Source organism: Peromyscus maniculatus, chromosome 8 (assembly GCF_049852395.1).
Source record: "Peromyscus maniculatus bairdii isolate BWxNUB_F1_BW_parent chromosome 8, HU_Pman_BW_mat_3.1, whole genome shotgun sequence".
NCBI classification, from domain to species: domain Eukaryota; kingdom Metazoa; phylum Chordata; class Mammalia; order Rodentia; family Cricetidae; genus Peromyscus; species Peromyscus maniculatus.
This window is the reverse complement of record NC_134859.1, coordinates 79,818,137-79,843,150: the sequence shown is the minus strand read 5'-3', so window position 1 is coordinate 79,843,150 and position 25,014 is coordinate 79,818,137. Positions and strand designations below refer to the sequence as shown.

General features: G+C 38.2%; 1 long non-coding RNA gene and 1 pseudogene across 1 annotated transcript; both read right to left on the bottom strand.

Annotated features, from left to right (window-relative positions):
* Nucleotides 1-11,548, bottom strand: part of LOC102925783 (RE1-silencing transcription factor pseudogene) — a 54,837-nt pseudogene extending 43,289 nt beyond the window's left edge.
* Nucleotides 11,549-11,674: 126 nt separating this feature from the next.
* LOC143274491 (uncharacterized) lies at nucleotides 11,675-24,171 on the bottom strand. Its single transcript, XR_013053113.1, has 3 exons — nucleotides 24,046-24,171; nucleotides 12,239-12,326; nucleotides 11,675-12,127 (listed from the first exon to the last, which is right to left on the bottom strand). It is a non-coding gene; the product is annotated as an uncharacterized LOC143274491 (long non-coding RNA).
* Between the last annotated feature and the right edge of the window lie 843 nt (nucleotides 24,172-25,014).

Sequence of the window (25,014 nt, the reverse complement as noted above, 5' to 3'; positions counted from 1 at the left end):
TGTATTTATTTAATGTAAATATGGGAATCTGAGTGTCAAGAGATCACATCCTCTAAGATGAGGTATGGGTTCACTGTGCTAATGTAGTCCAAACACTTTACTTTCTTATGGTTTGGTCACAGAAAAATCTAGAGTAGAATGTTTACATAGTTCATTAGATTCTTTTTCTTTAATATCACCTGTCTTATAAAACCCTTCAGCAGAGACTGGCTAGCCATCAATTTATGATAAAATTCTCTAGCAGCTACCTATGGTGCAGATGGTTTTCCAAGTACATTTCTCCAGAGGGAAGGAAGTACACTGATTGGTCACTGTGGATAGTGGACAACCAGTAGTCAATATTTCTCCTTATAGTTTATTAAAGTGGCTTTCTAGTACCACTCAGTCCCATGCAACTTTGATGTATGCTAGATTGCCTGGGACTAAATTGATGCAACTAGCTGCTCAGGCTACACATCAAAGAGATCAGTGGATAACTCAGGTCTACAGGAGTCCTGGCTGGTGGGAGCTGTCATTCTTCCATTGAAGCTCTATTGTTAGGCTGAATTGCTAGAGACACACACTGAGCATATCAGTATTTCATCTGGGCATGCATATTATTTTCCTACAAATGCAGTATTTTGGAATTTGGAGATTTGATTGTCTCTTTGGATCATTTTGCTTTGTACCCTTATTTAAGAAATTGAAATATAAAGCAATAAAGAAATAAGTTTTAACTTTAAAAATATTTTATTTGCACAGTAGCTATGGTTGCCAGCACAAGATCTATACAAGATCAAGCCAATCAACATTCCAGCATGAAGAGTGAATTGGTTCCCAAGGCTCCACAGCACCTGAGGAGTGACTGGCATTTGATTGCTACTGGGGGAGGAGAGTCAGTTTCTTCAATAGTGTGGGTGTTAATGTTCTAGTGGATGTACACTACACCCATGCTCATAGAGCACTAATTAGATTCCATGTTTTATATAAAGAAGAGGAAAGAAAAGAAAGAGGATCAGGAGGAGTAGAAAAATGAAGTTGGAAGAATGATGTTGTGGGGGTGTATGTGTGGAAGGAGTTAGGGAAGGTCCTGGGGTTGATACAATCTAAATACATTGTATTTAAATATAGAATTTCCAAGGAATAAACAAAAATTCAAAAATTAAAAAAGCAAGAAACACATGTCATGTATACCAATTTTCAGAATGAATACATTGCTAAGGATGAGAGAAACAACAGATGGCCATATTCAGTAAACAGTCTTCCAGACACTGAAGACTTCCTTTCACCTTCCTATGACTCTGGAGTTAAGATGTTTTATCACTTACAAAGATAGTTTCCTGGGAAGATTTTCCAACATATCATTGAATACTGTATCTACATCCTGGCTTTTGAAAGATAGGTTATTCTTCAATTTCAGAATGCTATTCTATTTCAGAATTTAACTAGGATATAATAATGTTAAGTCTTTAGAATAATTATAAGGAATTGCTTTCAATGGTTGTGGATTGCAATTCCATTTTTGAACATTGGATTCATTTGTGTATAAAGAACATTAAGTGCAGCATCTATGTGAAGGAGGAAAGGAGGATTCACCAATGAGATCAAGAAAGCAAGCGTTTACTGAACATACACTATGAGGTCAATATATCAGATAGTCTATGTCAGTGAAAGCATTTACAATTATGAAATGGCAGCAATTGCAGAGTCAAAACACTTGAACTCAAGGAGTTTGACTATTTCTATCTGAATTAATCTGGACAAGTCACTTTTCTCCCTCTGAATCTCCATTTTCCATGCTGTAAAAATGTGCTACTAATAATATTTAAGTTATTATTGTTGTCGTTGTTTTTTAGATGGTCTCATTCTATAGCCCACACTTGATTAAACTCAATATTTAACTGAGACTGGCCCTTGAAATAGAGGTAATCCTCCAGTTTCAGGCTCCTGAATGATGTATTTCAGACATAAGATACCATGCCTCATTTAAATTAATTCTTTCAAAATGATAGTAAGACAAGACAATGGTACCTTAAAACTTATGACTTTGAAAATAAGTTTGGCATTATTTTTTATTTAATTAAATTAGATTAGAAATGAGCCTGAGTGAGTCACTTATCAATGCAGGCTGACCTTCTCTCTTGTGGTGTTTGTTTATAGAGGTAAAAGTGACTGTAAGATTTTGGGGAAACCTTGCAAAACTGAATCATGGTAGAATCTCATTGCTCCTGCGGTATTTCATTATGTTTGCAGCTACTCTGCTTCCCATCATTTTTTTAGAGTCTATTTTAGAGCCGTTGCCATTTTTAGGCTTGCTCACCATGTGCCTCAATTTGGAGGGGGGGGGTGTCACAAATGTTTTTGAAAAGTTATATAGTATTGAGGCCAACTTGGCTATTCATCAGCTCTCAACCTTCTGAAGAGGGCCCACTACTTCTCAACAACACTAAAGGAAGGGATACATGCTGGGGACTATCTTTTGATTGCTATTAGAGTATTAGTCTAAGCAAAATCCCAACCATTTGTGTTACCCTGTAGTTTTCCATTATTGTTCCCAAGTTATTCATTGGGATACAGTGAGGGGTTAGCACTGGCATCTATCCCAGTCTTGTTTGACTTAAGAATAAAAGCTGATGTCTCACATTTCTGTCTCCTGACAACCTAAAACCATACCCATCAATCTTCCCTCTCATCAATTCTAACAAAATGACAGAGACAGACCTTTTCTCCACACTTTTCTGAGAAGGCAACTGAACTGACTGTTAGATATGTCAAGAACATCACATGACATAACTCCTGTGGATCTTTAGCTGGTTTTGTGATGACTGTTGCTTCTGTACACAATTGCTGTGGATATCTCTCTGTATAAATAAACACTGATTGGCTGGTAGCCAGACAGGAAGTATAGGCAGGACTAACAGAGAGGAGAATTGAGGGAACAGGAAGGCAGAGAGGGGGACCGCCTGGAGCCGCCACCAGGACAAGGAAGATGTAAAGTGCCGGCAAGCCACGAGCCACGTGGCATAGTAAAGATTAATAGAAATGGGCTAAATATAAGAGTAAGAGCTAGACAATGATAAGCCTGAGTTAATGGTCAAGCAGTTTAAATAATGTAAGAGTCTGTGTGTTTATTTTATAAGTGGACTCCGGGACTGGCGGGACTTAGAGGGAGCTGGAGAGAACTTCTCCAGCTACACACAACCTTGTTTAGGAGGGACAGTTTTCTGTTTTTAATGCCACAAATCACTCAAACTTTTTTCCCTTTGAGCCCACTTTACTTATTTAACATTATAAACTCTCAGTATTAGAAAAAAATATAGAGATACTCAGCATTTTATCTTTAGGTTTTAGCTGAGGCTATATCTATAGCAGGAAAGGACCATTACCTTGTTTTAAGCCTTCAGTATTTTCTAATAAAATATGATCATATGTAGCATATTTAAGCTTCTAAATTTTATATTACAAGTAGATTGATTGGAAGGGTATTCTTAGAAAGGCTGCCATCTTTTCTAGGTGGAATACTGTGCGTATACACAGACAAGGTGTAAGAACTCTACATCAGAAATCTCAACTATCTACTAGTGCTGGCCTAAGAGTGGTGCTCATAGTCTGCATTCTTAAGTCTCGGGCCCTGGAGGTACTGCCTTTCAACTATGTCTAGTTAACAGAGATGCCTCAGAGGCCAAATAGCATCACAACCTCACAAAGCTTGGCCCAGAAAGCCTTACTTCACACATCACTTTCTCACAGAAGAACAGCACTCATGTATACAAGTCTCCACACATTTAGTCTTAGAATTTTTCAGAATCAAAAATTCTGAAAATGGATGGGGACAGTACTGAGAACTCTGCTCATCAATATTGTTACGAAGAAAGAGTATCAGGGAGCGGAGTGACCAAGATGGAGTGGTGTATGCATTCAATGCTGTCTGAGCATACAAAGGTAGGAATGAACAGTTGCTAGCAGGGAGGAACTCATGAAGCTCCACTAAAAATTGGTAGGCAGTGAGTGATTGGCAGGGGAGAGAAACACATTTTCTTCAGTGATAGAGTTAAGGATAAATTGCTGTGCTGGTTAGATTTAATTTTAACTTGACACAAGCTAAAATACCCTCAGAAGAAAGTTATAATGAGGAATTACACAGGTCAGGTTGGCCTGCTTGTCTTCAGGGGATGGTCTTGATTGTCTTCATTTATATGGGGATGCTAAGACCTGCAAGTGGGTAGCACCATTCCCTAGTTTTGGGGTCCTAGACTATATAGGAGTAGAGAAACCAAGCTGAGCATCAAATCTGCATGTCAAGGCTCTTGGATAGGAAGTGACTAGTTGCCATGACTCCCTACCTTCTTTTCCCTTTAATGAGCCCATTCTCTCTTTTAAAAAAATTATTTTTTATTTATTTATTTATTTATTTATTTATTTATTTATTTATTTATTTATTTACATATATGAGTGCTCTGTCTGCATGTTCCTCTGCTTGCCAGAGGAGGGCACTGGATCCCATTATAGATGGTTGTGAGCTACTATATGGTTGCTAGGAACTGAACTCAGGACCTCTGGGAGAGCAGCCATTGCTCTTAACCACCTAGCCTTCTCTCTCTAGCCCCACCCTTACTCCTTTAAATACTTTTGTCAGGTTATTTTATAAACAGCAACAGAAATGGAACTAGTTTCTTATGTTCCTGTAAATAATGCCTAGTCAAAGCCATGTGAGCAATTGTAATGAAACTCATTGGGGTTCAAGAAGAAAAGGAAAGGGCACGAAAGTGTATGAGGGGGATAGTCAGGAAGATAAATTGTTTTGTCGTGGCAAAGTGGCAAGAGAGGGTCATAGAGGATGTGGAATAACAAAATATACTATAAGTGTGTACAAGAAACATTAATACATACAATTAAAATATTTTATTTTTTTTTTTAAATCTAACAAAAAGGATCAAGAAGCTTCCTCCCAGGTGGGGAGAAAGTGAGGTAGTGATACATGTTGCAAGATATGTGCACCAAAGCATCAAGCCAAGTGAAAGATGTCAGGGATGCAAGGTCATACTTTCCATGGTTCCATTGACATGAAAGATCTGGGGAAAAAAGTCTTCAGAGTAGTAGGTAGGTGGGTGCTGAGGACTGGGGTTGGGTATGGAACTGAACATGGCACAAAGGAATAAAATTTCCTTTTTTAGGTGAAGAAACTTCTCTTAAGGAAGATTGTGATGATGGTTATAGACCTTTGTAAATATACTGAAAATACTGACTTGCTTAGATAAGATAAGAGAAATTTATATATATAAATTTATCTCAATAAAGCTGTTTAATAAAAGACAGCCAGGGTGCTTTGCAGAGGAAACAAAGATTTGATGAGTTCTGAAAGGCACCAATATTTGGCTCATTAAGGGAGCACATGCCCTTGACAGGCTTCAGGCATCAGATTACTGCAGTTTCTTGTTTTCAGGAAAGGAAAAGGGGATCATTCCTGTTTGGGTCCTTTTAAGTTCTTATTTCTTTCCTTGTTTGCAGATTATATGATTCTCTAAGAGCCCTGGAAGACTCAACCTAAGGACTTTTAGATTCGATAAATATTTTCAGCAAATAACAAGATAGTAAAAACAATATTTTAAAAAATGAGTATCTTTTTTTATAAACAACAAACTCTCTTAAAACGCAGTCAGAAAACAATTTCATTCCCTTTATTCAAAATATCTAAACATAAATTTAATCAAAAATGTTAAAAGTTTCTGTAATAAAAACTAATAAGGCAGCAAAAGAAGAAATTCTAGATGATGCTAGAGATTGGATGACTTCTCAAGGTCTTGGATTAGTTAAGTACTTTTAAAGTGGTAACGTTTTTAAAAAGTGATCTAAGATTCAATATAGTTCCCATAAAATTCCAGTGACATTGTTCATAGAAACAGAAAACTTTGTAACATTCATATTGAAACACAAAAGAGAAGATAGAACAAGTAAGAAAGAAGAGCCCAATTGGAGGTGACCCTACATTTGGCTTCTAACTATTCTACAGAGCCATAGTGACAATGCAAAATTGGGTTGCTCACAAAAATAGACAAACAGAATAATGGAATAGATGAGAACATCCAGAAGTAAAAGCAATAAGCCCATTCAAATACAAACAAAGGTGGCAAAAATATACATTGGCAAAAACAGCTACAGTACCAAATGGTACTGGGTGTCAAATGTAGAAGACAATCTTTATCCCCACCTTTTACCTTGCATAAAAATAAACTCAAAAGGGATCAAAGGCCTTAATATAAGTTGAAAATTTTAAACTACCATGGGAAAACATAGAGGACACACTTCAAACTGTAGGCATAGAAAATGTCTTTCTGGGGCTGGAGAGACGACCCAGTGGTTAAGAGCATTTACTACTTCTTCAAGAGTACCTGGGTTTGGTTTCCATACTGGTGGCTGTGAAACTCCAGTTCCAGAGGATCTGATGTTATCTTTTGGCCTCCACAGGAATTGTGCATATGTGGTACACAGTCATACATGCAGAGAAAAGGTCTATAAATGTCTCCATCAAATTCTTCCCTCAGAGCTCAGGGAACCCTGCAGAAGGGGAGGTAAAAGAGCCAGAGGGGATGGAGGACAGAAGGAGAAAAGTCTCCTTAAATTAACTGGGTGAAGCTGATCTGAACTCACAAGCACTGAAGCAACAAGCACAGGGCCAGCATGTCTCTTCACCAGGTCCTTTGTGTATATATTACAGCTTTCAGTTTAGTATTTTCATGGGACTCCTGAATGTAAGAGTGAATGGGTCTCTCATTCTTTTGTCTGCTCTTGGGGTTTTTGCCCTTCTGTTGGGTTGCCTTGCCCAGCCTCAATGTGATGGCTTTTGATTTATCTTATTATATTTTATTTTGCCATGTTTTGTTGTTATCTCTTAGAAGGTTTTTTTTTTCTCATGAGACACAAAGGGACTGTATCTGGATGGGAGGGGAGATGGGGAGAAACTGGGCAAATAGTAGGAGCAGAAACTATAATCAAGATATATTGTATGAGAAAAGAATCTATTTTCAATAAAAAAAGAAAAAGCTTTTTAAAAAGAAAGGAAGAAAACGACTTTCTGAATAACATTCCATTAGCTCCAGTAATAAAAACAAGCACTGGTAAATAAAATTACATAAAATTACAAGGCTTGTGTATTACACTCCGGTCTCTCTTCAGATCATATCAATGTTTTGCCTTTTACAAAGCTTCCACAGAGCAAAATAAACAATCAGAAAAGTGAAAAAAAATGGTTGTATAATGAGAAAAGAAGTGACAGGATGAGGATTAATATTCAGAATATATAAAGAGTCCATATACTAAACATGGAAGATTAAATCTTCCAGGGAACACATGGGCAAATAAACTGAACAGACATTTTTCAATTAAAGAAAAATTCACGTGGCCAATAAATACTCTAAAACTTTTAAGAATGTTAGCCACTTGCAAAATACAAATCAAAGCAACATTGAGATTCCACCTCTCCCCACTCTGGTGATCCTGAAAAAAACAAAAAACAAGAAATATTGACAAGGGTGTGGTCCTTACTCATGGCTAGTGAGATGTGAATTAGTCTATTCATGGTGGAAATTTAGAATTTTCTGAAAGGAAAATAAAAAAAATACTTCTATGATTCAGCTCTCTAGTGTTCATTGGAAATATACCAAAAGAACCAAAGTGAACTCACTATGGAGACACTTGCATTTACTGCGGTATTATTCAAAACAGTCAAATTATGTGCAGCTTGGTGCTTGCAATAAATGAATAAATAAAATGAGAGACGTGTAGAGTGGAATTTTATTCAGACATAAAGAAGAAGCCATGATATTTGGGGAAATACGCATGAAAATAGAGAGAATCATGTTAAGAGAAACAAGCCAGTCACAAGAAAAGAGGTATCATGTACATTTCCCATCAAAAGAAGAAGAAAAGACCACAAAAAACAAAAGTGGTGGGTATTTATTTTTTTAAGAAAATGGAATGGAAAAGGGGTGGAGGAGAAGAAAACAGAAAGACAATCCAGGGATGAATATGATCAAAGTTATGTGCACATATGGAAATGTTACAGCAAATCTCTTTACATCAAATAATGAATATCCTTAATGAGAAAATGAATATAGATAAACAGAAAAAAAAAAGGAAAGAAATAAAAGGTCTCTGAATGTACATCCCAGCCCAAGGGACACAGTTTGTTTGCCACTAGAGGGCACTATTACGCCATCACCCTTTCAACCACTCCTTGATGCAGAATCCAGGAACACAACCAACGTACAAGTTATTCATGCCTATGATCTTGGACTACGATCTGTTGGACTGAAATGAAGAGAAATTCTGGAGAACTTCAACATTCATGGGCTAACTGTAAGTCATCATTGCTGGTCTCATATGGGTCTTGGTAGGCTTGACGTTAGGGACCATGGGAGACATGTCCTTGAGCTAAAGGTTAAATCCAACCTGGCTCCTGAGTGCAGAAGTTCATATTCTGCAGCTGTGGAGGACAGGACTTAGAGGATGTGGTGTTTATGACCTGAATAAAAGTGAGAAAAGCCTTATGCAGTGATGGCAGAGGGCATGACTGAACACTGATATGTGGTTAAAAATGAACCACATGCCAAATGGAAACAAATGAATAGCAACAGAAAAGAAACCAAACACAAAGGAACAAACAAAGGTATGCTCAGTCCCACTAACACCCCTCCCCCCAAAAAAACCCCTGAAATCCAAATTTTTTGTAAAATCTGAAATTACTTGGAGGTTGACATTGTGCTACATGTCGAGAAATCCAGACAGGACCTCACCTTCCAGAGCTCAGTCTGAGAACAAATTGAATAAAGTATGGGTGAAGTATTCCTATTACTTCCAGGATACTTGTTTATGAATGCATGATATGGACATTTCACATACTACAAAACTTTTGTGTTTAGAATTAGATGTTCTACTCAAGATACTTTATTATGCATGCAAAACTATTCCTAATTTAAAAAGGAACCTGAAATCTTCAGTACTTCTGGTCACTAGCATTATGAATGAGGCATACTGAGTAAAAGAAAATCAGAAAGGTTACTGATAGACTTTCAGAAAGACCAGAATAGTTTGAGCCACAGACTGCAAAGCACCCATCTAAATCAGAAAATGGGGATTGGGATTGCCAAAGATCTGAATATAAGACAAAGGCCTGGTAAGCTTCCCTCTTGCGGCTTGAATAGGTTATTACCCAGCTTTAGTAGAATTCTTTTGAAGACAGTCAAATGAGCAAAAGAAAAAGGCCATCTTTCATAATTTCCTACAGATACCTCTAACAGACAAGCTGTTGGAAGAACTGCTGTCTATTGGAACCCCAAACATTAAAATGCTATGTATTTAGAGTGCTTTGAGATTTCCAGATTTGGGGAGAGAATAATCAATAATCGATTCATCATTTAATTTATTCATAAGGAATTGGAATTGGAATTGTTCCTACAAATGTGTGATGAAACAGGTGCTGGAGGACTGATGGGCCTCTGTGCACTTGACAGGAAGCTTACAGGGAATGGTCTGTGAGCATGGTGTCTTCTCAGGGGAGAACGTGAAGGAGTGTCCTTTATAGCTGGCTGGAGAGCGATTCAGTGCTGCTGACCTGTGGTCTGTAGCTGCAAGAGGTTTATGATGTCCATATAGTCTCTTGCCCTCGTAAGTTGAAGATTAACAGGTTTTATTGCTACTGTCACTATTGCTGTTGCTCTTGGCCTTTTTATTGGTTGCTGAATTTATTTGGGTGGAAATTCACACACGAGTTCAAGGTAGCGAATCTTTCTGAGCAGTGTGTGCTTGTTTGTGTGTTGGGGGGAGGTGCGGTAGAAGTAGGGAAGGTCAGGCTCACTTCAATGACTAGGCGACTCTTTGAGAAAGAAATTAATCTAATAATGCTTTCCACATAGAGATCAGAGGAATTCTGTCCTTATTATAGAAGTTACAAAGTGTTTTATATTCTGTTTTCTGGACAGATTTGTGTAGCATTGGCTCCTTTGTTTCTTGTTAAGATGTATTTCATGGGTGTTCAGTCCTTGCTTGTATTACTCTTACTTCAGAGGAAGTTTGTTTCCAAATGGCAGAAACTCTAAGAGAATAACAGAAAGGTTCACACTTTTACAATCACCTACCTGGGAAAAGCAACAACAGCTTCCATGCCCTTGATCCCATTGTCCTTTTCCATATATCTCTGAAGGACAAACAGACACAAAATGAAAGCAGAGATACCAAGCCTTAATCTTGCTTTGAGTTACTGTGTGAGACCCGAGTAAAGAGCTAATGTTTTTACTTAAGGCAGCCTCTGAAGGTTCCTTTGAATAGTATAGACAAGGGGAGGGCATTTGATCAGATCCTTTTAGCAAGGTACTGGCCACAGGAGTGTACTCAGAGTTCTTAAACAAAATAGGTGAAATAATTATGGGAAAAGACTGGTCCTCCGAATCTCTGTCTACCAGATTACTCTAATCTATGGCTTTTGGCTGGGTCTTCTTAGAACTCTATGGCCCTCAAAAAGTCTAGGCTCTAAATATGTGGAACAGAGAAGATGCAGCTCCTTGTATGACTGACTTACAAAACATTGCTTTTTCATAAAGAGGTGGGGAGTAAGAAGAAAATATACAGGGTAACCATGAACTTAGATTCATAATGATATCTGAGACCTGAAAAACATCTGGATGCCCTGAGGATATTGTGAAGGTACATGATTGGTTAGGACAGCTAAAGGTGACCAATGGTTCATAAAGAAGAATAAAGTGCTAATATTACCAAGAAGACAAAGGGCTGAAGGAATTCCCCATAGCCAGTGGCTCTCTGTTTCCTACAACTTCATTTTAGTCTGGCTTTGTTTCCTACATTGTTTTGAGGCTATTTTATTAAGCCCATGGATCCCTCAGACAGGTATATAGCAACCTGGTGAAATAAAAGGTGAAAAAGTATTTGCTACACAGTGGAGAAAGAGAAGAAAAGATTGCCTGCTGTGGGAATGAAACCCCAGGTTTGTATATACTCCTATTCTCCCCCCACCACCTCAGTTCTCACAAGTGGGGGATTATGGGAAGCAGAAGCCTAAAGGGGAAACTCAGAAGAAAAGACGGAACCCTGCCTGGTGTGCTGAAAAGATCTATGAAGATGCAGGTGGAGAGAGGTTGGTGATGCCTCTGGGCTACGGAACGTAAGTTTCCATTCCTGAAACTCTAGAATCACACAGCCACCGAGGGGGGAATTGTGGGCCTGTGATGCATGGCTCCTTACCTCCTTGTTCACTTTTCATTCCTAACACGGGGGCAAGAGTCAGAATTCATGTGCCATTTCCAGAGTTGGATTGGGTAAGTTGGAGTTTAGATGACTCAGCCTGGCGCGCAGCAAGCACATACTAAGCAATGGGTATTACTTTGTTATGAACTATCCTTGTCACTAGAAGGCTTCTTGGTGCCACGACAGGATCAGCTGTGTCCATGTGGCTGCAATCATTGACCACAGACAACAGAAATGGGACTGGGAAATAAACTGTAGCTTGGCCCCCAGAGCTTTGGATTTCTGTCACAGCTATAACATTTTCCAGCTGCATCTTACAGAAAAAATTCCCTGGACCTTTTTATATTTCAGTTTCCATGTCTGTGAAATAAAGAAATTATACTAAAACCTTAGGTAAGTGGAAGACTGGATTGAAACATCAACACACTGAACCACTGTGTTATATGTGAACCATGTCTTATTATTTATAACAGAGCTTTCCTATCCTTCCTTTTCTTTGTACTTCTCACACCCGTGTTTCTAGCCTCAGAAGCCAACCTCAGTGTGCTGCTGTGTGCTCATCATCATGAAGATAAGAGCTGGCTAGTGTTTCTAATTTGCCTGTTTTGATGACCTCTAATAAATTTGTCACTTCAAACTTTCTGCAGAAGAAGTGTGGGTTACTCACACTCTTGAACACCTCATCTTTCTTACTCCCTGTGTCTGTGGCATTGGAGTGGCTTGGGGACACAATTTCAGAGCCCGCAAAGCAGGCTTGTCACTTAGAAAGAAGTTTCAGGTCACTTCGGAAACCAGGAACAAGGCAGGCTGTGCAGTCATTGCAGAGGGGTGGCCGCAGGTCTCTGTGTCTGGTTGATGCATTCTCCTAGAGTAGACAGATCTGTGTGAGTCCCTGGGAAGGAGAACATAAGCGGAGAAATCCTTTTAGCCTAGGGGAAGAACTGCAGTTGCAGACTGAGAGTTTGTCTACAGTTCAGGTAATATCTTGCCATTCAACTTGTACCTGTTCTTGAAGTCTCTCAGATCCATTACTCTGAGGCAGGTGTACAGGGATTCATCTGTCACAACCTGCATCTGGCATCTTGAAGTGACTATAAAGCACAGAGACTATTTTTAAAACACATATCCAGCACTCAAGGACCCAGAATAGTCATACCTATAAAAATAGATCTTATTGGAGACTAATATTCAGTCCTCTGTTGATAATGCCCATTATTGTACTGGTTCTCATCATGCACAGTACTGGGAATTCTTTTTGGCATTGCTCCAGAGGCAATTATACAGTACAGGAAAAAAAAATGAGCCTCTTACGTTTGTTTGCCAAATTGTATTGTTCAATTTTATCAACCATGTAATTTATTTTTTTCAAAAAAAATAGATAAAATGTTTTATGTCTGTTAATCCCTGAACCATGTGTTCTACAGCTGCTCTTAAGGTGGGGACAGGTATCCTGGGGATAATCCCTGGGTTCTGGTTGTTATTCCAGTAAGCTTCTCAGTGGAAATTCACACTCAGAATTGTTTAATTCCAAAGTCAATAAACTTTCCATTAAGGCAAAGTGATTGTTTCCAAAATTTCAATTCATCTTTAAATGACCAAAAATGTCAGAAAATGTGCTGTAGGGAAATTTAAAAGTGTTTTATGAAGGTAGAATCTGGTTTTGTATTTAAAAATTAAGTCAAGTGTTTGGAATAAATTTATGTAGTTACATAGTGTATAAATATGTATAAAGAAGGTCTGATCTTTTTTTTTTGCCATGTTTCATGTTTATTTAGGAAAAGGAGTTTTGCTTCAATCCCAACCTATGGGTTTTTCATTTATGCAGTCATTTCTCTCTTAAGTGCTACCCCCATCTCTGCAAAGTGTTTACGATATGTCCTTTTTAAAGGATATATCTAGTTGCTTGCATATTTCTTAATTGGTCAAGAGGTAGCTAATTGAGCCTTCATTAGTTCCAGACACTAGCAGGCCAAGTGTCTGGTATGTTCCCATCTGATGCAGAGAAGACTGACTCCTTGAGCATCCTTCTTATAGTCATTTGAATGATGATTGGATAGCCTTCCTTCTCTATGACATCATTGATCAACTTGCTCATCATTCATAATAGGTCAGACTTGATGAAGAACTTCAAGGTACAGAAACTGTGCCCCAAAGTGGGACTTCATGATCCCAATTAGCTGATATAATCAGACTCATGCAAATGGGATGAAGGAATATGTGTAATGCTTCTCAAACAGAATGTGCTCTACAGATACTGACACATTACATTTCTTATTTTCGTTACCTACTTTGTGACTCCCATGCATATGTGGGGTAAATGAAGTATTAGTTCAGGTAAAATAGTCTAAAGGAACATGTGTATCTAGTCCTGTAGATAGTCTGAGCTTTATCTCAGAATCACTTAGTTTTTTTTTAAGTTCCATAAGCACTCTCTTGAGCAGTGAGTTTCTTCTCTGCTCCATTAAACTCTGGGGCTTTATAAGTCATCTTCCAGAGTTGCCTTAAGGGTTTAATGGTTTTAAAAATGGTAATTCTTTAATACAGCTCCTGACACTGGGATAGAAAGCATACATGCTACATTGGAAAGACAATGAGTCTAGGGCATGTATCTGACCCTTGTACAAATTCCAGGTTGATGGCTTGCTAGATATTTGATCCCATGAAAGTCATTATCCTTGGGATGGTTAGTTTTAATTGCCAACTTGACAAAACTTATAATCACTTGAGAAAAGTCTCGGTGAGTTTCTATCTAGATCAGTTTGACCTGTGGGTATGTCTGGAGGACTGCCTTGAATGCTTTAATTGGTGTGGGAAGACTCAGACAAAAAGTGTGCAGCACAAATCCCTGGTTAGGGGCCCTAAACTGTATAACAGTAGAGATAGCTCTATAAGTTCATCATATACACTGTGCAGAACAGAGAAATAAGTGCATACACTGTGGATAGGATGTTGACCAGCTGCTTCCAATTCCTGCTTTGACATCCCTTCTATGAATGTGGAATTGTGAACTAAATAAACCTTTTACCCCTAACTTGGTTTTTATTAGTGTATTTTTAATAACAACAGCAATGAAACTCCTTATTACACACATACAAACATGTATATCATAGAAAAATAGATGACTGTACAGTGTATATGCATATATAGGAACATACATGCAAATATGTACATATAGCTATATGTTCAGAAGCTTGCCTTTCTTAATGACAAACACACACACACACACACATATATATATATATATACACACACACACACATGTTACATAGTTCCAGTTCTTTTTTACATCACCATAACAAAGGTGAAATATTTATTTGGACTTATGATTTCAAAGGAATTTTAGTCCATCATATCAGAGATGACAAGGAACAATGGCAGGAGCGTGAGGTCAAGGCTTATTTATTTATTTATTTATTTGTTTATCTATTTATCTATTTATTTATTTATTTATTTATTTATTTATTTATTTATTTATTTATTTATTTTGGTTTTTCGAGACAGGGTTTCTCTGTGTAGTTTTGGTGCCTGTCCTGGATCTTGCTCTGTAGACCAGGCTGGCCTCTAACTCACAGAGATCCACCTGGCTCTGCCTCTGGAGTGCTGGGATTAAAGGCTTGCGCAGCCATCACCCGGCAAGGTTTATTCTTATGACACCAGAAAGGAGGCAGGGCAGATTAGACTAGCAAAAGAGCTTGGTACACCTTCAAAGACCCATCCCCAGAGACCTACTTTTATTAGCTGTGGTGGATATTTTATGTCAACTTGACACAAGCTATAGTCATCTGAGAGGAGAAAGCCTCAATCGAGAACATGTTTCCATAAGATTGGGCAGGCCTTTAGGATTCTTTGTAAATTAGTAAATGTGGGAGGGTCAGAACATTTTGACTGGTGCCACCCTAGGCTGGTAGTCCTGGGTTCTATAAGAAAGCAGGCTGAGCAAGCCATGAGGAGAAAGTCAGGAAGTAGCTCCCCTCCATGGCCTCTGCATCAGCTCCTGCCTCCAGGTTCCTGCCCTGCTTGAGTTCCTATCTTGACTTCCTTCAGTGACTGAGAGTGATGAATAAGCCAAATAAACCCTCTTCTCCCTAACTGTCATCATCATAGAGCCCTTCTCCAGTAATGATGGAAGCAGATGCAGAGATCCACAGCCAAACACCAGGTTGAGCTCCACGAGTCCAGTTGAAGAGAGAGAAGAGGGATTCTATGAGCAAGGGGGATCAAGATCATGACAGGGAAACCTACAGAGACAACCAAACCAAACTAGTGGGAACTCATGAAATTCAGACTAACACCTGTGAAGCCTCCATGGGACTAGACTAGGCTTTGCATAAGGGAGACAGTTGTGCAGCTTGATCTACTTAAGGAGCCCCCAGGCAGTAGGATTAGGATCCATTCCTGGTGTATAAGAGGGCTTTTTGGAGCCCACTACCTATGGCAGGACACCTTGCACAGCCTTGAGGCAGGGGGAGGGGCTTGGACTTGCCTCTACTGAATATACAAGGTTCTGCTGACTCACAGTGTCAGCAGACACTTACCTTCTTGTATGAGGGAATGGGGGGGATGGTTTGGGAGGGTGGCTGGAGGGGTGGGAGGAGGGAAGAGGAGAGTCTATGATTGGTATGTAAAATGAATAAAAAATTTCTTAATTAAAAAAAAAACACTGCTTTTCTCCCCAAGTCATAGTATTTCTCCCCAAGTCATAGTATTTCATCACAACTATAGTAACCCTAACTGGGACACTAGCCAAGCCTCACCTCCTAAAGACATGACAGCATTCAAAATAGTGTTATAAGCTAGGGACCGGCATTCAGACCATGAACTTGTGAGGAAACATTTCATAATCAAACCATGAACAGTAGGGAGGAAGAGAAAGAGAGAGATTATGAATATGGGTACATTGACATGTGAATCAACTGAAAAATCAATTTTCTGTTCTTTAGTTTTTTTTTTTTTGAGAGTTTCATAAATGTGTTTAATGTATTTTAGATTTTCTTCCAACTAGGAAATTTCCTCAGCATGTGTCACTGTGGGCTTCTTTTGTTTTGTTTTGTTTTGTTTTTATTGAGAGAAGAGATAGAGGTAGTTGCACCACAGTCTTCATACCAGGAAAAGACATCTCATCCTAGGTCATCTCTTACTCCCCAGAACCACATTCCCACTCCACCTTCTCCATGGAATCCTTTAACTATCTCTGAGTGACAAATGAGATTAAAAACATCTTCCAAATCTCATGGTGATTTTTTGAACATAAAAATAAGAAAAGCATCGGGAATCTCAGGTTGTCTTCCACACAGCTGTCTCTACTCAGTAACACCTTCTAAAACTATATTCAGATATATCATTTTAGAGTAGCATGTTACTATTGGGTAATAGAATAATTTTGTTTCCAAATTTTCTTAAACAAGGTCTCTTTCTATAACCCATGCTGACTTGGAACTTGCATTCCCTTTTCTTCCGTCTGCCAGTGCTGGTGTTATAGGTGTGCTTCTGATTTATTTTGTTTCAAAACATCTATTGTTTTAATTCTGTGTTTGATTTAGTGTATCTAAGTGTTTCCTTTGATTCTGCATCCCCAGGGTCTCAACACATGCAACCCAGAGCACAAGCTCTTTCCAGTATGAAACCTATGTTCACTGGAAGACATTTATACCAATTTTTATAGTGAGTTTCATCCCCCTTCCCCAATCAGAGCAAACATGCACATGATATCTTATGTTTGTTAATAAAATGTAGGGTCTAGGGATTTAACTCAGTCAGTGGAACAGTTTTCTAGAAAACACAAAAACCCTGGGTTTTGATCCCCAGTACTTCATAAACTAGGTATGGTGACCCACACCTGTAATCCAGTACTCAGGAAGTAGAGAAGAGGGAAACAGGAATTCAAGGTCGTCACTGGTTACATAGAAAGCTCTAGGCCTGTCTGGGTTATGTGAAAGTCTCTCAAAACAAAGAGGCACATGAAATTTCCCAATTTTGCAGCAGACTTTTTCCATTTTCTCTTACCTTAGGCCCTATTAGTTTGATGGAGTCACCAAGTTAAAATTGTTTCCCAGCTTGCCATTGTAGCTCCCACATTTCTCCTTTTGTAGACATTTAAAGTGACATTTATCATGTTCTTAACTACAAGTATTAAATATCAGGGTTCATTTTTTGTTTATTTAATTTTTTTTGCTTTGCATACCAACCACAATCACCCCTCCCTCCCCTTCTCCCACTCCACCGCTCTTCACCCCCTCCTCCCCCATCCACTCCTCAGAGAGGGGAGTTAACAAAATCTGGTATACCAATTTTAGGCAGAATCAAGCATCCTTCCCTTGTAATAAGGCTGAGCAAGGTATCCCTCCATAGCAATCGGGCTCCAAAAGTCCAGTTCATGCACCACAGATAAATCCTGGTCCCACTGCCAGGAGCCCCACAAACAGATCAAGCCACCCAACTGTCAACCAACATTCAGAGGGCCTAGTTCGGTCCCATGCAAGTTCCCCAGTTGTCAGTCCAGAGTCCATGAGCTCCCACTAGCTCTGGTCAGCTGTCTCAGTGATTTTCTCTATAATGATCTTGACCTCTCCTTGCTAATATAATCCCTCCTCCTTCTCTTCAACTGGCCTCCAAGAGCTTGGCCCAGTGCTTTGCTGTGGATTTCTGCATTTGCTTCCATCAGTTACTGGATGTAGGTTCTATAAAGACAATTAAGGTAGTCAACAATTTGATTACAGGGGAAGGCCAATTCAGGCACCCTCTCTGTTATTGCTAGGAGTCTTAGCTGGGGTCACCCTTGTGGGTTCCTGGGAATTTCCCTATCACCAAGTTTCTCCCTAACCCCATAATGGCTCTCTCTACCAAGATATCTCTTTCATTTCTCTCCCTCTCCATCCCTCCCCCAACTTGGCCATCCTGGTCCCTCGTGTTCCCATTGCCCAGTCCCTCCTCTCTACCCACTCCCAGTTTAATTAATGTGACTCAAAGTTCCCTGAAACCATGCTTTCATAAGCTGTAATCTCAATAACCACAGGTCATCATGTATGCTGTTGTTTGTGGCTGATCATGCACAGTACTAGGAAAAGGCAGTCAGGTGAACCAGAATCTGTCTCATTAAACACTAACAAAAAGAATCTATCTCACTAAAATCAGTATTTGAGAAAAGAGAAAGACGAGGAATATAGCAGTTAGATGGAGCAACAGAATGGCCAGTAGGAACCCAAAATAAAATAAACCACTATTCTTTCATGAACCAAAAAAAAAACCTGTCCATTAAATATGATAGATAACCTGCTAAGGAGAGAGTAAAGGCACTCTGTGAGCACTATATAGAGAGTTTTCTCTTTTCCAAGGTGAATTATATATTCTTTTGCTTTATCTGCTATGGTATGATATGACATGTAGGATCCCAAATGACAGGATTAGTCTGTGAGCTTCTCACATCCTGGGTCCCTATTAGGTGCAGTATTGAGCAACCACTAGCTATTTCTGCACAGCTTTTAGTGTGTTTTTTTTTTTTTTTTTTTTTTTTTTGAAGGTAAAGTCTTCAGTACTTGAAGGCTTTTGAGAATGGAGCTTTGGGATGTTCTGTGATGACTGTGGAAAAAGGAAGACTGGCCCAGAGCCTATGAACTTGCCCCTGCTGGAGTTCTGTGAGATGCTTTCATAAATGCAGAGTGTGATCTAATCATTTCTTTTACATTCTTCATGGATGAAGTTGTGTAATTAGTGAAGTCCAATTATACTTCTTTTGTGTTATATGGTATGTGAAGGGACAAATTTCTTTGTGACTCATCAGTTAAATTGACACAGTATAAAGAAGGATTCTTAAAGGAAGGAACTCAAGAAAGGAAGTGTGCGAGTGTTAGTAATTCAACTGGGAAATTATTTTATCTTAAATATAATTATTCCAATATAACTCCTATGCCATGCAAACTTCCATTGAAATAATACAATACAATACAATGTATTTTAGTATATTAAGAAAGACACATGTCCATCACTTCAGTCAACTTAAAACATTTTCCTTACCGTCCCCAAAGAAACCCTGTAGAACTTAGATACTACACACACAATTCCTTTAATTCACTCTAGATCTGGGTATTGGTCAGTCTACTTTCTCTGTTTATAGAGTTGCCCATTTTATATATTTCAGGGAACTCAAATAATAAAACACGTTCTTCTTTATTGTTGTAACTGGATTTTTTTCACTTTCCAGGATATTTTTTAAAGATTCATCCATGTTATCTGATGTATTAGTAATTCATTGCTTTATTATTCCATTTTGTGGGCACACTGCCACATTTTATTTGTTCTTCTTCAATTTTGAGCATTTGGGTTATTTATATATTTTGTCTGTTATGAACAAATGCTGCTGTAAATATTTAAATGTGAGTTTTTGTGTGGCCATATTTTTATATTTCTCTTGGGTGTGTGTCTAACAGTTCAATGTGAGTGAAACTGTCAGATAACTTTTCAAAGTGGCTGCACCAGTTTTTATATTTTCCATTTTTCTTTTTTTTGAGATTATAATATAGTTACATCATTTCTCCCTTCCCTTTCTTCTCTTCAAACCCTCCCCCACACCCTTTTTGCTCTCCTTCAAATTCATGGCCTCTTTTCTCATCAATGTTGTTACAAGCCTGTATATATATTTCCAATATCTGAGGCTTAAGTATTTGCCTTTAATAAAAATCATCACAACTTATTAATTCTATAGGCTTCCATTAATAAACACTTACTAAATGACCAAGCTGGATTTCAAGTTCTGTTGGGGATTTTTATGAAATCTTCCCAACAGGTTTTTGTGTTAGAACAAAATTATCCTACAAATATAATTAGTGAAAGCTACCACATCTTCGTTAGACCATGGCCACATCTTCAAGGGATTGTTTATGGCTAGAATGAGAAGCAGAATCAATGAAGCATATTGTGTGGGTCCAGCAATATTCAGAGTAGCATATTCGCTGATGAAATCACAAAAGCCTGACACATTCAGTAGGATATATATATATATATATATATATATATATATATATATATATATATATTTTAATTTTTATGAGCTATCAATGCTTTCAAATGTGCACCTTACTTAAGCATCCACACTGTTGTAATGTTTTACCACCCCAAACCAAAACAGTAAACACTTGTCTAGTGTTTGTCTAACTAGGTTACTGGCAATTGCCAATAGCAGATTAAAAACATTAACAACTTTATAGAAGATGCCAAGGCATGGTCTCTATCTAGAAACAAATTACTTCAAGTTTATTGTACACAAGAGGCAGTTATGGGTGGTGCTTGATCACCTGAATTCCTAACAAGCTCCAGATAGAATGACTCTGTGGCTCTGAGTAGCACATTTAGGGTAGACAGAGGAGGTCAAGATTATGATCTGTCTTCAGTGTTCCTTAGGTGACCCCAGTATTAAAACTGATTTAAGAACATCTGAATTAGTTCTCTGGGTGTGCAGAGGCACTTGGGATATGCCAATCATCTCCTAAGTGCATTATAGAGGGTGCTCATTTCATTTTGTCTGTGGCATCCTTAGCATATAGTGGAGTGCTTAAGAAACAAGCATAGTCTTTATTGGGTGACTGAATTTAAGCCTAGCCGCTCTGTCTCTTTCAATTATAATAATAGGAGAACTTAGAAAGACTGAAGAATTTGTCAAAATCAGGCAGCCAATATATTGGGGGACTGAAATTTGACCTAAAGTTATCTTAATAGATCATAATTTTTTCACATCTCACCATGGCTTGTTTTATTTACTTGGTAACTACAATTTCCAGCTCAAATCTATCGTTGATATACTGCCCTGGCTTGTGGTTGCATCCTGGGCAATCACACAGTTGCGATCACCTCTGGGATAGTGAACACTCTTTAGATTCTGCATCTGTCTATCAAGAGGACCATGTTGTAGCCAGTGTCTTCAGATAGGTCTGATATTATGGAGCTCAGACATTCTCTGCTTTATCCTGCGTCTGACAGTCATGCTGCACCAGCAAACCAGCCCCACATATTCTGCATCATAACATACACATCTATATTTTTCTTGAGGACACTGTTTAGAAATCTAAGCACACAATAATAAGATCATTATACACAGCAAATACAAGTAGTGTTTGCCACCCATATTGTGAAGGAAAAAGCTAATCATAGAGACAATATTCCCTATGAAGAAGGAAAATAATGTAATCAAAAAAAGAGGCTCAACAAAGATACTAAACAAAAATCATGGTGATTAAAATGGTTCTATGGTGCTGAGAGAATTCTGGCATCCAAGAGCTCAGTAAACAAACAAAACCTTTCTGTGCTATGAGCTCAACTACCAGCTCCCCCCTCCCCCCCACACACATAGGGGTTCTGGTTTAAACTTAGAGCACTGCTTTTATATATGAAATTTTGTAATCAGTAAACATAAAAATGCCCATGTCATACAGGCCAACATTATTATTTTTTTTTGTAGCTCAACATTGTTTCTGAATGAAGTAGTAATTACTTAAAAGCCACAGGTGGATTGAGAAGCAAATGTTGACTTGACTGATAACACCTATAGAAACCTCTGAGGAAATCCACATACCAAACCCACTTCCAGACTACAGAACAACCCACCTGCAGATGGTCTCTTACATTTCCAAAGTTTTTCTTCTTCTATCCTATAAAACCAGGTGACCCCAATACCATGTACATACAGTCTCCATTCCTTGGAGAGACTGTGGTTCTTTAGTAGTTCTGATGAAAAGAACAAATATGCTTCTGGAGATGATTGGCTGTTTTCTTTTATTCCAAATAGCCTCCATCAATCATGACACACTGAATACCTTTTATGTGATAATGTGTTTTAAAATTGTAAATGTTCCTTCTGGGAGGGGGCGTTGTGATGCATAATGCATAAGAACACCATCTCTTCTTTTCACCAAGAATAAATTTTTGTTTTGCTTAAGTTTTTAATAAATACAGGGCCCCAATTATTCATCTTAGGACTAAAATTAACTTGTTTTGTCATTGAATTTTGAAGTTAGACCCATCAAAGCAACAGGACACAGACTCTAGGCCCTCACTTAAAGTTGGCTCCAGCTTTGTGACTTATTTTGAACAATTGGATATTAATGTGGGGGATGTGGCCATTAGGTTGGAAATCACTCATGGGTTGGCTCTGTTCTGTGTTGTGTGTTAATATTGTGAGAAAGTCATTCCATAAGCTAGTTGTACCTCCCAGGAAGAGGTTGGACACAAGAAACAGCACTCTTCTGAGTCCAGCCTAGAGCACTGCACACATGTGTGAGGATGAATGCATTCTTACTATTGTGCTTATCGTTGAAGGCTGCCGAGACTTCACTTTTTGACATTAACCTTGGTACCTGGCAGTCATTTGGAAGACAGACTTGTCAAGAATGAAAGTAGCCGTGGCACATGGAGGCGGTAGGGTACCATGCCTCCATGTGCATTATTTTTTTTTTGTTTACAGGACAGTTACTATGTACTTCCTCCATTCCCTTCCACACTCAGATGCTCAGGGCTACAGTGTTCTGACATCACTAAACAGCATTAGCAGTATTCTACTCTAGTAAGGTGGGTGTTTGGGTTTAGTCAGTGGTGGGTCAGGAGAGGGCAGGAGGAAAGAGAAGAGAGTCATGTTTTTCTGTCTTGCTGCAGGCCAGAAAGTGATGTGTTTCTCTTTAAATCCAGCTCCTGTGAGGTGGCCCTCAGTCCACACACTCTCAGCTTTCGCTGCATTGATGATGTTATTTTTTTCTTTTTACTCCACTGGGCAAGAATGAATATAAGATGGGTCTGTATATGGTAAGGTGGGTGCAGTGTTTGTATGATAATTTATACTGGATACACACATATATGTCATGATCTCTGTTTTACTCTATGAATCCTTTGTATAATTCAACACATAGTATTGCAAAGATTTTGGTTGTGATTTTTTTGTGTAGATGTTATCTATTTTCTGTTTGGACCATCCTCATACATCCTTTGAATGATATCTACTTCTATTAAGAGTTTCAAAGAAGACCACTAAAGTAATTGCTAGAAAAATAATTAATAGTTATTCCTTTCTGTGCTTCACTATATATCACTATTATTTTTTCAAACCATACTGAAACAAATAATTGTACATGGAATTCATAATAGAGATTAGTTTGACCTTAATCAGTGAGTTTGGTAGTACAAGCATTTTCCTACATAGAGAAGTGCAATTAAGGAATGGCATTTGTTTTTTAATTACTATTATGCTTATGATTCAATGTAGAAATGAGGCAAATGAGCCCTGGTTACATAATTTAGCCCAAATTTTTTGTTACATTTATTTATAGTAGGTGTTCATGTATGCACATGTCATGGTACTTGTGTGGAGGGCAGAGGACAAATTGTAGGAATTGGTTCTCTCCTTTAACCATATGGATCATGGGGGTTAAGCTGGGATTATCAGGTTTGGTGGCAAGCTCTTTTACCTGCTCAGCCACCTTGGTAGCCTGACATATAGTTTTAAACTCACATTATAAAATTTACCATCTTAATCCTTTGAAAGTGAACATTGCTCCAATACTATGTATATTTACATTGTTGTAAAGCAGACTTCCAGATCTTTTTTTATGTCCCAGAAATGAAAATATGCATAGATTAAAAAGAAAAATAACTTTCCCTTTCTCCTCACTTGCAACCAAAATTCTACTTTTTGCTTCTTCTATTGATTGATGATTGATTGATTGATTTTGTTTTAGATGTATTAGAGCTAAGGGACGGGTTGGCCAGTAAAACATTTCCCTTGCAAACACATTGTGACAACACATTCAAGATATGCTCAAGCTCAAGCCATACCAAATCGCATCATGGATAGGGGGAGTAGCAAGAAGTTCCAGCCTTAGCTGAGGTGTTACTGGAAATTGATAGTTTCTGGAAGTCTGATGGTCAGTTTTCTTTAAGGGTGTGGCCCCTGGTAGGTTGACCACATTCCTGTTGAAGATCAAACATCCAAGAGTATAAGCAGCACAAATAGGACATAATGGGCTTTCAGAAATGAGGTCACAAAGCTGGGTGGATGAGGAAGAGAGGTTGAACCTGGGAGGAGTTGGGAAAGAATGGGTGAATATGAACAAAATATGTATCTGAGATTCTCAAAGAGTTAATATAAATATCTTTAGAATTTCTTTTCCTGGACACCTTATATAAGATCACTGGAGCCCGAAGAATCAATTTTATAGTACATTTTAAAACTTGTATATTCTGCTGATTAGAGAGAAATAACCAGCAATCAGTTCATTTTTATACCTCTTTTTAGATACTGATATATACCTTGAAGGTAGTAAATCTTAATACATGTCTGTTGAAATGAACCTGTAAATCCACTCATCTTTTGTGGAGTGTTTACCTCTTGAGGAAACAGAATTGCCTTACTTATATTTATCTTCTCCACAATGTCTTGCTCATATTAGAAACTTCTTAAACATTTAAGCTTAATTATCAAGTAGGTAGGTCAATATTAGAATTGTAGAAGGTTAGTATTTGGGCCATAAGACAGGACAAGTGAGCCATTATATGTTATTGGATTTAACAAATTAGCACTGGTGAAACATTCAGCAACATTCTGGTGATTCATATTTTCACTCTGTGTCATGCTCCTCTCTCATTCTGTATTTATTCACATTTAGTGGATAATAACAACAGTAAACAAATATTTAGAGTCTCTAATTTCAATTTTGCTTGCTTCTGAAAATTAACACAATGCATTTTAAGTGTCATTCAAATCAATACAGATTCAAGATGCATAATTACCCTTCATAAGATGTA